Below are 14,656 nucleotides of genomic sequence, written 5' to 3'. Positions count from 1 at the left end.
TGACACAAATAAAGAAAAGCTCTTGGAGCGCGCCTAATGAAAACAATGCCGCAACAAAACATCCCAAAAATAGGATGGGCAAGATCGTCGTCAAAACCAATGATAAGGAAATTAAATTATCACTATGAGTGAACAATAAAAAAGAAACAAAGCAGAATTACTGTTAATACACTCACTCTGTGCAGCCAAATGTAACAATTAGATTTTCATTGTATATGATGGTTTTTTAACAGTTTTATTCTATTTATATTACATATAGTTTATGATTTTTATTATACATATTTTATTATATATTTGTGGAAAATTGTCTTTCATAGAATACCTGAATTGTCAGTATGTTTCAGGACTGGCTTTAATCCAGTAGATAATACTTGGTTTATAAGCAATACTGGAAATTATTTCTAAAATCTATATTCTATTATTGTGTTGTAGATTCTATCACAATTGACTCAAATTGATATTTTTATCATATATAATTTAATTGATAATCTATACTTTTTTAAAAGAATTAAACTTTAACAATATAGGCTGTGACCTTAGATTACTTGGAGTTTATTTTACGTGAAAATTTGTTTTCCTTGCTTACTTTATGCTTAATTTTTGCTGCGCCCTTAGAGGCCCTAAGGGGCACCTGAAAAAGAAATAAAAGTTGAAGGAGTTTAGGCTACCTTAAATCTAAACCTTAAAGTAATACTTTCAAACAATATAGATTTTTAAATTCCATCTCGTCTTTATTAAATTTTTGCATCTTTGTTTGTAAAGAATCAAAGTATCAAATAAGATGTTTATTGAATGTTCCCCCAATATATAGTTAATGCTTCCTATACCATACTCTACTAATTAACCCTTTCTTCTCACAATAATTAATTACATTTTTCATGGAAATATTAATACATTTTCTGATTGTGTATAATAGATTTTAATGTTTGGAATAGGAATGTCGACTTGGTGCCTTCTCGGTTGGTCGGTTGAGCGCTGATAACTAAAAACCCGCGACTGTGGCTCAACTCGTAGCGCACTTTCTTGTCGTCGGGGAGGTTCGAATTTCGGCTTAACACCGACTCATAACTAAAGACGTTGAAAATGGTTCCTGCTGCTACTATGTCAGGTGCGTGACATTAATAGTTAGAGTAGGAGGAATGCCTTGGCCCCAAAACAGGCGCAACTCATTACCATGCACAGTTAGGACTTCTCAGGCAACGGTCGTGCAATCAAAGGGTTGGTTGTCTGATGTGTGGTACTTAACCTAATACCCCGGGTGTTTGGACAGAAAAGGAGACATTTGGCTCCCCTTGGTTATCCTGAGTTGTTGGACCATAGCTTTTCATGTTATGGACAGCATCTCCGCCCGTATTGACGAGGTAATGCATGTGATGCCCTAACCATGCAGGGCTACCCAGTATTCGATAGAACCTAACCTAACCTGACCTTAAGTAATAAACAACCAAACATAAAACTACTCAGCTCCTTGATTTAGATAAATTAAGTTTGAATGGATGCAAATAGTTGACTATCTGACGGCTGCTTAACCATTGAAATTGAATTTGAATATAATTCAGTGAGATATACTATGTTGAACAAAAATGGTTAAACTGATTTCGCTACCTACATACAGCATTAGTTTCAACAATAATCATTACAGTGTTATAATCATAAAACTATACCTAATAACTAATGTATTATATTCCAGGGATCTAAAGGGATTATATAATGAACTATTATGTATTACATCCCATGCCCAAATTATGATAAATAAAATTACCCAAGATGTAGATTAAAATATTTAGAAAGAAAATTTTTACAGCACAATCAAGATTTAACATTAAGGTAATTCAAAGTTATTAAGACAACCATTGATAAAATAAAATAATTTACTTATAGTGATTTAGATTCCATTTTCCCTCCTTCCCTGTATTGCTCTATTAAAAGGAAATATAATGTAACTGCAAGGTAATTATATTTATTATTAAGTGATATTTATAGTGTATACTTTTCATTCACATATAATATTACTAGAGTTGGCTCAATTTAACTATATCGCTATTGGCTAGTTTTCTATAAGTACATATCTATTTATCTATTTCTCAATAAATCAATTTTCCTCCCCCGCCATTACTATCTAAAAGAAAGAAGTAAATATTTTTTAATTTAAAGGATTTTAAAAAGATTATTTCAATTATATTTTTTTCACATTACCATCACCAAAGGGTTAATATGATTAAAATTTTAGTTTTAATATTTTAACACAAAGGAAGTGTCGCCACAATCGAATTCTTTTAAAATACAGTTTTCTTAGATTTACTCTATTATGAACGTATATTTTTTATTTATGAAATAAGGATTAAATACTTCAATGTAATTCAAATATCTACATGAAGTGAAAAACTTAATTCATTCCATAAACAAATAGGATAAAGGTCTTATCGCTTTGGTCAATGAGAGTTTAATGAGGATTATTGGAGCACTATGAGTTTTAAACACTTTACCATTGGAAGACTCGAGCTCATTTATAGACGTTTATTTCCTATATAGATCTGTCATGGATCTTGATGCAATAAAGCAGGCTGTTTTGTAAATGTTAAAAATTGGAAGATTTCATTAAATAAAAGTAATCGCAAATATACTTAGTAAATGAGGGCTAGTAGTATTAAGAGAGTAAGGTGTTTTTTTTTTAAAGCAAGATTTAATGTGTACCTTTAAGTTTTAGGAACTTCATGAAAAAAAAAGATAGAACGAGTTTATAAAACGTTGGAGACTAGTATAATTTTCAGTTCCTTCCCTGGTTAATAGTTGAACTGTAAATGATACTGCTCTTCAAAATTTAATACTCGTACTGGCATTTGCTAGCTTAAACTTTAGGTGAGTGTTAAAACTTTTCTACCAGTAATTTCAAACTATATCTGGGATATCTTTGAATATTTTAGTCAGGGGTAAATTAATCTATCATCCATTTTCCTATCCCTTGCAAGTATGAAGAAGGAAAAATTAAACTGTTTCCAGTATGGCTTCGAAACCGGTTGATATGTGATGGATTAGAACTGGTTCTCGGCCAAACTGAAAAATCATATAAAGCTTCGTATTAAAGAAAATTTTCCACGAACATTATAATAAAAACATATAATTAAAACCAGTTTTGTTAACCAGGGCCTTTGGACCCTCGGGGCTAAAAATACTGGTTTTAATTTCATAATTTTTCATTTAAAAATCCGCAGAAAACTGTCTATGATACTTATAATAACGATATAATATTAACATATTAAAACTTTTCTTGTTGGTTATTTAGACTGGAATTAAAACTTTTAATCAAACTATTAAACATTAAAAGTTTCAGTATAAGAATAAAATTCTATTCAAGATCTAATATTTTTGTTATATTTTTCGAGAAAACGATCGTTTGATACGTTTTCTGGTTCCTTGTGAAGTCATAAGTTCGAGTACTGACTTTAATCAAACTATTAGTTGTAAAGTATAATTTTTTTTATTTTTCTATAATACAAAGTAGCTTGATGTCTGTATGTCTATGTGTCTTTCTGTCTGTCCATCTGTCTGTCTATCTGTCTGTCTGTCTGTCTGTCTGCCCGTCTGTCCAAAAAAATCAAAAATATTTTTTTAAACTAAAATTGAAAAAGGGGAAACTAACCTCCCCTCCAAAAAAATTCCCCCTCCTAATATTTTTTTACTTTTTCTTTTAAAATCTAAAAAACACAAAAATCTAACCTCTTGAGGCAAAGCCTCTAGAGGCTAGGGGCGAAGCCACTAGTGTATCTTAAAGTAGTTAGCTGATTTTATAATGCTTTTTAATCAGTTCATAAATCTATAGGTCTTTAATCATTAACATGACATTAAATTGTTTTAAAGTTAGATACTTATACCTTAACTTATGGCATATTAACTAGTTTGAAGTCTATACTTAACATGCACTGAAAATATATCTTTAAAACGTAACAGGATGTCTGACTGATATGGTTCTCTTCTTAAAGGTTCAGGTATTTCCACATATTTTAAAGAAGGGTACCGTCCTCCATCCTACCAATATAAATCGTCCCTCACAAAAAAGTTTCTGTTTTTACTTAAGCTAAAATGTAGGGTCAATTTCTCCCCCCCCCCCCCTAGATATACCACACTTTTCTGGGATCTTGCTGTGTCAAGTATCAACTGTTGGGAATATCAAAGGATGACTCCATGCAAAATTTGAGCCGGATCCGGCCAAAACCGGCCGTGAATTTTATTAAAAAAACGGTTTTTTCCGGTGTTTAGGGGGTATCTGTAAATCGATTCAGCTGGAGCAAAACCGGTTGGAGGTACAAAAAATTTTACTTCACATGAAATTTAGCCAATGCATTTGCCTACAAAAATGTACTTCATTATCAACTTGATTGGACAACTCTTTCCCCTCCTAAATGTCCATTAAAACCTCGGAAACGGCAAAAATCGCCAAAAATCACGCCTTCGTCGTCGAATAACGGCTAAACGGTCAGTCGTAGGCGAATGAAACATAAATAAAGAAATGTTCGCCTCAAAAAGTTGTTCAATATCAAAGAGATGCTTGAAGTCTCTAAAACGACTCCTTCCCCTCCTTTAAGGGGAAAAACTGAAAAAACGTCATTTTCAAAAGTATGCCCACTTCGTGGGTGTGGGGGGCACTGAACCCGTCACCCCAGGGTCACCAAATATAAAGTCTAGGCGGCTCACATTGCTGAATTTTCACCAAGTGAAAGTCTTGTGTCATTATCTCTTATGAGAAAAAAGTTATTAATGAATTAAAATTTCAAATTGTGATTTTTTGATGGATTTCTTTGATGAAATGACAGGCCGGTCAATTTTTAGGCCATTTTTTGCGGTTTTTGGGCCGTCACGCCCAAACGGTTTGAGATAATCTCACGGTACCTTTTGCCCAACCTAAGTCTGGTTATTTGTGAGGTCTAGGAAAAAAATCAGACTTACGCAAAAGATTATAATTATAATCTTTACACAGAAAAATGGCACGGGGTGAGGGTTTGAGGGGGCAAAATGAGCCGACCAGCGATTTTTGACAGAGCGCAGCGACGTCGTGCTTCATCCAATCCGGGATTTTTTTTTCTTAGACCTCACAAATAACCAGACTTAGGTCGGGCAAAAGGTCCTGTGAGATTATCTCAAACCGTTTGGGCGTGACGGCCCAAAAACCGCAAAAAATGGCCTAAAAATTGACCGGCCTGTCATTTCATCAAAGAATTCCATCAAAAAATCACAATTTGAAATTTTAATTAATTAATATCTTTTTTTTCATAAGAGATAATGACACAAGACTTTCACTTGGTGAAAATTCAGCATTGTGGGCCGCCTACACTTTATATTTGGTGACCCTGGGGTGACGGGTTCAGTGCCCCCCACACCCACAAAGTGGGCATACTTTTGAAAATCATGTTATTTTCAGTTTTTCCCCTTAAAGGAGAGGAAGGAGTCGTTTTAGAGACTTCAAGCATTTCTTTGATGTTGAACAACTTTTTGAGGCGGACATTTCTTTATTTATGTTTCATTCGCCTCCGGCTGACCGTTTAGCCGTTTTTCGCCGCCGAAGGCGTGATTTTTGGCGATTTTTGCCGTTTCCGAGGTTTTAATGGACATTTAGGAGGGGAAAGAGTTGTCCAATCAAGTTGATAATGAAGTACATTTTTGTAGGCAATTGCATTGGCTAAATTTCATATGAAGTAAAAATTTTTTTGTACCTCCAACCGGTTTTGCTCCAGCTGAATCGATTTACAGATACCCCCTAAAAACCGGAAAAAAACGTTTTTTTATAAAATTCACGGCCGGTTTTGGCCGGATCCGGCTCAAATTTTGCATGGAGTCATCCTTTGATATTCCCAACAGTTGATACTTGACACAGCATGATCCCAGAAAAGTGTGGTATATCTACCCCCCCCCCCCCCCCACCCACCACCCAGCCGCTGGTTATATAGAAATAAATTGGTTAGTACCGTGAAATTATAAAATTTGGCCTTGCATTTCTAATAATAATTTTCAATCATAACAAACAAATAACAACTAGAAATAATAGTTTCACGTATAAAAATAAGTAAATATGCTATAAATGATACTTATGACAGATGTTTAAAAGCGAAGCTTTTCTATAATTAGGGTCATGTTGATATTAATTAACTTTTTTTAACAACAATTTTTTATGTGATATAATCATCCGATTGATCTGTTTTTTGGAGTACTGATTCCTATTACAATAAGGTACAATATTATAAGCGAAGCAACTCTATAATCAAGTGCTGAAAATGTCAGTATATCCTTATACAGTATTCTGTATTTAAGAAGTTTTGCAACAATTTTACGTATAATTTTGTCAAAACTACTCTACAAGAGTTAATGTTCGTCTGTCATACCGTTTCAGAGCTGCTCTTTTATGGATGTTTTTATCCTTGTTTATTTTATTTTCATATCAAGAAGCCCTTACTATGCATGTATTATTATATTATGCTTTTCTGTACATTAAATGAATGATGCTTGAAAGTCACAAAATGGGGAGGTGCATGGTTCGACTCCTGAACAAGCCATTTTTTATTGTATTGAATGCAGGATAACGTCAATAAAAGGTGAGTTATGCCTTCCTTCAAAGTAAAACCTACAAATTGTACCAATGAATATCAGAGAAGATATAATTTTAAAGTCAAAATATTTTTCCTAGATTTTTTCTAAAATTTTTGCACAGCTTTTTTTTTATTTTGAGTAAATCTACTTATTACTTTATGCCTTAAAAATCCTAGGTTAACTTACCTGCATAATAATATAACTATGTTTGCTTTTAATAATATTACACTCAGGGATCTAAAGGGATAAGGCAATGGCCGATAAATTAATGTACATCCCTAATGACGCTACACAAAATTACCTCTTCTGTAAAGTGGTTGAAAAGTTTGAACTTAATGAGCCAACCAATCAGAATATAATAAAGGCTCCAAAAGTTTTTAAGCCAACGAAAAAGAAAACTATATTATAAAACCTTAGGAACTAGTTTAATAAAAAGCCCAATGTTCCTTCTCTCCCTGTTTTAATTGAAGCTACTCTGAATCCATACTAAATATATTTTAATAGCAAAAATACTCCAATCTTTATGTGTCAGTATGTTTGGCTCTTAGTCTGTAATTATGTTCAAAAATTAGTGTTGCTACTTTTTTGTGTGCATTCCCTTTTCTTTTTAATCATTTTTTTCTCTTCACTTTTCTTGTCTTTGTTGGATTTTTGATTTTCTCCATTGCACATAGGGGCAACAAGGGGCAACAATTCACCACCCCCAAATCAAGTTTTAAACATTCTATGAGTATTATCATACCCAATGTACATCAGATTTCAAAGGAATCGTAAAAATACGCTTTTTAAGTAAGCATTCTAATGCATGGAAGTCAAGAAATGCAAAAATTTTCTTACAGAAAAAGGCATACTTTTTGTGTTTCACCAACAATTTTAAAATTATTATAAAATCTCTTAGAATTAACGTAATTAGACAAAATAACTTCTGATGAGTCATGCATTACATATATTTTGACAGTATAAAAGAAAAAAACACAAATTGAAGAAATTAGTCCTAAATAATTCTAGTTGAAGTCAAGATTTTAGTTTTTATTTGTTTGTTTTTTAATCAACATTTAAGAAGACAGTAAGAGGAAACACGTTTTCGCCGGGTGTCGCCGGCTAAAAAAACGATATTTGATTACCCAAAGACATATTTTAATCGCCAGTACTGGTTTCATTTACCCCCCCGCGCCCCCGTAGGGGTTTTTAGCCCGTTTTCTGAACGTGGGTGCACGAAAAGCTTGTAAGAAAAGGCGTTTAAATGCGCTTTTAAAGTCAAAACTTAAGAAATAATTCAAATAAATAAAAGACACAAAAACATAGACATATTGGGAAATATTTATTCTGACTTAGAATTAAAGTTAATAATAAATATTTTCAAGTTCCATTGTACTAAATGATGAAGAGGAGAGGGGGGGGGGCTAAACCTAAATCTAAACCTCTTTATGTTTGATGTTTTAATGTAACTAAATAATCGTTTCTATAGATCATTACAAATATCAGGGATCTAAAGAGATAAGACAAAGGTCAATAAATTGTTGTACATCCCCAATGATAATACACCAAATAACCCCTTGTGTAGATTAAAGTTAGTAATTAATACGTTTGAACACACAACTGTAAAACTTTGGGGACTAGTGTTATAAACAGCCCAATGTCCCCTACCTCACTGCGGAAAGGTAAAGTTAATATGCAAATAACGTGAGGTTCTTATAATCATTCTAAATTGGAATTAGCAAGTAGTCTTCTGTCTGTCTATTGGTAATGCTTTGTTTTTTAAATTATGAAGTTACAGGGTATTCATGTTTAAAGTCAGCAGTTTTATTTAGAAAGGGAGGGGACTGTTAATTACACTAGTCTTCAAAGTTTTATAATAACGTTTTTATATTCGTTAGCATAAGAACTTTAAGAACAGGAAATTAATTGATTTTTTATTGGTTGATTCATTAAGATGAGTGTCAAAACTTAACTAAGAACAGGAAATTTAATTGATTTTTTATTGGTTGGTTCATTAAGATGAGTGTCAAAACTTTTCAACCACTAATTGTCATCTACAGACAAATAATTTTGTAATATAATTTATTAAATATGTATCAATATTGGGGATGTACACATATTAATCGGTTATTGTTTTGTTCCTTAGATCCCTAGGTGTTAATATATAATACAAAGTAGCTTGATGTCTGTTTGTCTGTCCGCCCATCCCTTAAGATCTCGCTAACCACTAAACTGATTGAATTCTACTGTTCAGGGAATATATCTACTGGTCCTGTGATTGTTTAAAGATCTTTTTCAAAAATAAAAATCCCCCTCAATTTTTTCATATTTCTATAATTAGGGTCGGTCCGTCCGTACGTCTGGTACAGTTAGCTCTTTTACTTAACTTAAACAGGCTAGAATTGTCCTATCGATCTCAAACTTTTCATGCTGATTTCTACAACAGTTAGGTACGACTTAGAAAGCACAGCAACTCTATAATCGTTACCAGAAAGTCCGTACATCCATTTATAATAGGCTGATTTTTACTTTTTTGACAACAAATAATGGTTTTGAATGTTAAAAATATCCTATTCATCTGATTTTTTTAATACTGATTCCTATTTCAATAACGTCTATTGTAATAAGCGAAGCATCTCAATGATCAAGTCCTAAAAACGTCAGTATGTCCTTAAACAGTAACATGTATTTAATCAGTTTTTATTACAATTTTGTATAGACATGCATTAATATTCAGTTCTGACACTTCACAAGTGTTAATGTTCGTTTGTCCTTCCATTTCAGAGCTTCGCTTCTTTCATGGATGTTGTCATCCTTGTTTAATTACCTCTTGGGGCATATCTTCTAGAGGCTAGGGGCGAAGCCGCTAGTGTACATATAAACAGTAAACAAGAATCATAATATCATTATAAATATAGATATTAGTTAATAAAAATTTATGTTAATCATGCTCACATTTATAATGGATTTATTAAACATAAAAATAAAGTGAAACTTGTAGCTTGCTAAAATAAGGATCCCCATCCACCCCCATTTACACCATCCCCTCCCCTCCTACTGAAATGAATTCCATGACCCCAAATTTGACACTTTGAACACTAAAATCGGACTACAATTAACCTAGTTACACTTTAAAGGGCCCAAAAAGCTAGTGATAGGGTAGCTGCGCTACTAAAAAATTCTCATATTGCTCTGATAACCAAAACCCCTAATTAGACATTTTAAACACGAAATTCAAGATAGTTGATGGATAGATAGATGGATAGATAGATGGATAGGTAGATGAATAGATATATGGATAGATAGATGGATAAGTAAATGGATAGACAGATGGATAGATGGATGGATAGATAGAGGGATAGATTGATGGATGGATAAATTGATAGGGGATGGATAAAGAGATGAATAGTTGATGGATAGATAGATGGATCGATATATAGATGGATAGAGAGATGGATAGATAGATGGATAGATAGATGGATAGATAGATGGATAGATAGATGGGTAGATAGATGGATAGATAGATGGATAGATAGATGGATAGATAGATGGATAGATAGATGGATAGATAGATGGATAGATAGATGGAAAGATAGATGGATAGATAGATGGATAGATAAATGGATAGACAGATGGATAGACAGATGGATAGACAGATGGATAGATATATGGATAGATAGATGGATAGATATATGGATAGATAGATGGATAGATAGATGGATAGATAGATGGATAGATAGATGGAGAGATAGATGGATAGACAGATGGATAGATATATGGATAGATAGATGGATAGATTGATGGATAGATAGATGGATAGGGTAAGTGGGGGCTATTTTTGGGAGGGGTTAATCTGGTAATTTTCTATCTACCTTCATAAAATGACCTTTATCTCCATGTTCCTTTCAAATGACAGAAAAAAACATAAAAGCAAATTTGTTTGTTGTTGAATTACCTACAAAAAAGTATAAAATTAAATTTTTGTGAGATGAATTTTAAGGGTACTAAATAATTAAATCCCCTTTTTGGTTGATTTGCCCCAATGTGCATTGCAATGAGCATCTAGTATCTGTTTTATTTTGTCTGCTGGTCTGTATGTTCAAATATAAAGATATTTAATGTAAAAAGCTTTCGTCAGCTTCTACTTTCCATATCCTTATAACAAAGTATCAGGATGTCTGTCTGTTTGTATGTTTGTACTGAAGGATATCACTAACCGCTGAATCGATCGGGTTCTCCTTAACAGGGTAGCTTCTCATAAGTCCCGGGAAGGTTTATAACTATTTTGGAGTAGGGTACCACCTGCCCAAGAGAAATCACAATAAAAAACAAAATTTTAAAAACATTCCCGCTTTTGCGTAGAGACTTGAACGCAACATAGACAAATTATTTCTCAAATCAAATATTTGAAATAAAAAAAAACATTTTAAGTTTCAAGAGGCCTCTAGGGGCGTAGCCGCTAGTATATTTATATTTCATGAGTATCTGTTCTTTTACTGAATTTGTACATTTTCCAATCATGTTTTTTTTCTGATTTGCTTCTCATGGATGTTGTCATCCTTGTTTATTACAGTTTTTTTTCGTATTCATTCGAATCCGGTGGATAGAAACCAGTTCTCATCCATACGAAAAAACTATGTCTAGCATCGTATTATATTATATCCAGCTTTCTACGAATAACTATTATTATTTTTTACTTTCTTCCTTTTCCATTTTAAATGTTTGATTGCTTTGCTACTTTTTAACTTGTATCGTCCTTGTATTCCAATTATTAACAAACTTACATACATAAAGTAACACACACACATACACAAACGCACAAATAATGTTACAGATGTGCATTGGCCCAGTTCAAGTTAAGGAATACTCCTGCACAGTGATTTATATACATTTATATTAATAATATTTATTTACAAGGTGAATATATATTATCAAGGAAATTTTTTTAAGGTTGGTTGATTTTGAAATTTAACATAGTGACTCTACCCCCGAAGAAGAGGGTGAGGAATACCTCCACATTCCGAGTTTTAAAATAAAGGGAGGGATGCAGCTTCTTAGGACAATCTCTTAAGGGGGGTTCGCCACCCTCCTACCAAATAGCCTCAAACCTTCCCTGTTCTTGGGAAATAAATAATCTAGCTGTTAATGTAATCTTATAACACAAAAAACTTGCTCTAAAATTAGAATTAGAAAAAAAATCACGAAACTTATATGTGTTTTTCAGCTGTCGTTTGGGGGCAACACATCGTAAAATTGACGACCTCTCCATTTGCCCCCCAAATATTATATATTTATTTCGCTTGTTGGTTATACCTTGTTCCTGGATTATACCTTATTGTTATAGGTATAAGCCCATATGACAGGAAAACTATAACATGTCTAATTAAACGATTGACACTCAACTTGTTTATCCAACCAATAAAAAAATTACTAAAATATATCAGCAAACGAGAAAGAAAATATGTTTTTTTTTAATTTTGGGTACTATTGATTTCACAGTCCATTGTCCCCTCCCTCCCTGGTGATTACATTACATGTATATTATTAGATTTTATTCATATTCATTTGCAATTTATCATAACATGAACACACTTGTCTATTCTTCATTATTATTATAGTTGATAATAATATAGACATAGAATATATATTTTTCTCGCTTGGTATGATGAAAAATTTTGGGATAATTCCTTTTTATTGCCCCGAGACCCAGTAAGCCCAGTCCAAAAAGAAAGATGTAAATTTTCTGAATCGTGCACAATTTCAGAAAAAAAACAATACGTGTGTTTTCAATACGGTTCAAAGTTTTGGTAAACATAAAATCACACTTCATGAAAGAAAACCAACCCCCCATTTTTCGATATTTTTAATTTAATAAATAAAAGTTTAATTCTTACCCTGTGGGACCTATTCCTACAAGGTAATATCCCTGCCGGCTCTTTTATTATTTACTCCACCTAACCTAACCTAAAATATGCACAAAAAATACGTGTGTTTTTCTGAAAAAGTTGTGGTCCAGATGCTTTGCATGTGAAAAAACCCACAAAATCTAATCCAATTCAAAAGAAAAGTTGGAAACATAATAGTTTATGTTCAGGTGCCAAAATAAACCTTGATATTGACCTTTAAAACATTTGTTTTTGATATGTAAAAAAATGATGAAAACATCATTAAAATTTTTGTAATTAAGATTGATAGAAACCTAATAAAAAACAAGGATGACAACATCCCTAAAAACGAAGCATTAACACTTGTATAGTGTCAGAACTTAAAAAACAAAATATAAATTAAAGGTCGAAAAGAAAATTGCATAAATACAAGATATCTTTTAAGGACATGCTTACAATTTGGATTTGATTACTGAGATACTTTACTTATACCATTGTACCTTTTTGTACTATGAATCATTATTCCAAAGATCAGAAATACTTGAAGAACAAAACAAAATGGTGTGCTATATAAGTTTCTTTGTCGTTAATATCTCGCTAACTACTAAACCGATTAAGTTCTTCATGTAAAGGAAGGTTCATATGATCTCCGTGATTGTTTTAGCCTATTTTACAGGACAGGTGCAAAGTAAGATAAAGGAAAAACAAATCAAGGTTATTGCCATTACAAAATCAATTCAATCAATGTAATATTCGTTTCATATGTATACTTTATTATACATTTAATAAACAAAGTTGACAAAATCCATAAAAGGGAAGCTCTAAAATCAGAAGCAAGGACAAACGAACAATAACTCGTGATTAATGTCAAAATTGTCATAATCCAGTATATGATTATCTTGGTCCGTCTGTCTGTTTGTCATGCTATAACTTAAACAAGATTTGCCCGTTAGTCCCTCCTAGATTTATTATGCTCCGCTACTTATGAATGTTAACTAATTTATAAAAAAAAAATTGCATTTATATTCAGGAATCTCAAGGATTCGACAAAACTTACCTTTGTGTAGATTACTACTAGTGGTTCAAAAGTTTGGACACTGAACTAAATGAACTAACCAATCAAAATTCAATAAAAATACCCAAAGTTGTTGAAACAAAGAATAAGAAAACTTTTTATAAAACTTTGGGGACTAGTATAATAACAGCCCAATATCCCCTGATGTATCTGTATTTCCTAAACCTTGATTATGGTTTTGGTAAATGATCTTGTTTGTTTGTAACATGAGTAGTATGTAAATGGATATATTATCACTTGGATGTTGCACCAGATTTTCATGTACTCTACCAAAGTAATACTCGCTACTAGCCCCTCATCCATCATTTTACGCCACCCCCTCCTCCTTCTCTTCCTGCGGAATGAACTGGACTGACCAATGAATGACAACTTGAATTGACGACAAATTTTCCCTGTCAATATATCCACGTATATACTATATCCATTATAATATATGAAAACCACGAAGAAAGAGTGTATATTAAGGGGAAAGTAACTGATTACATCATGCATAAGGAGCGAAGCTCATAAAAATATATTTAAACTATGAAAGGGAAACAGTGAATAATAAAATATGAACACAGTAATAGTGTCTGACTGATTTTGACGTAACAAAAAAAAATTAGCCAATGAGAGGCCGTTATTGACCAATGGTAAAATTTATATTGGCCTCTCATTGGCTAATTTTTTTTGTTACGTCATAATTAGTCAGACACTATTACTGTGTTCATAAAATATCTATATTTCGTTTGAAGATAGATATCTCGAGAAACGTTGGTCCGAATTGGTTGTACTTTTCAGGAAAGCTTATAAATGTCATACGGTGGTTTTATGATATTTTGCCCCCCCCCCCACTACGTCATCTAGAGTTTAGGGGCGAAGCAACTAGATCTCATTTAAATAGAACAGCTTTGCTTTACCGACTGCCAAAGAGACAGAAAGACAAACTAAGAGATACTTACTGCTCCATGATCAGCGGAATATTCACAAGAAATTTCTTAAGCTTATCCATAATAGCAGCTAGGAAATCCCCATTCCCATTAAGATTTGTGATTATAGAGTAGCTTTGCTTTTAAAAGGGAGTAAGGTAAAAGTTAGATAGATAGAGAGAAATGGAGAGAAAAAAGAGAGATAGAGAGAGATAAGAGAGAGATAAGAG

The sequence above is a fragment of the Acartia tonsa genome, chromosome 10 (genome assembly GCF_053477335.1).
Source record: "Acartia tonsa isolate MP-2025a chromosome 10, ASM5347733v1, whole genome shotgun sequence".
Lineage (NCBI taxonomy): Eukaryota > Metazoa > Arthropoda > Copepoda > Calanoida > Acartiidae > Acartia > Acartia tonsa.
Note: the sequence above shows the minus strand (reverse complement) of the source record.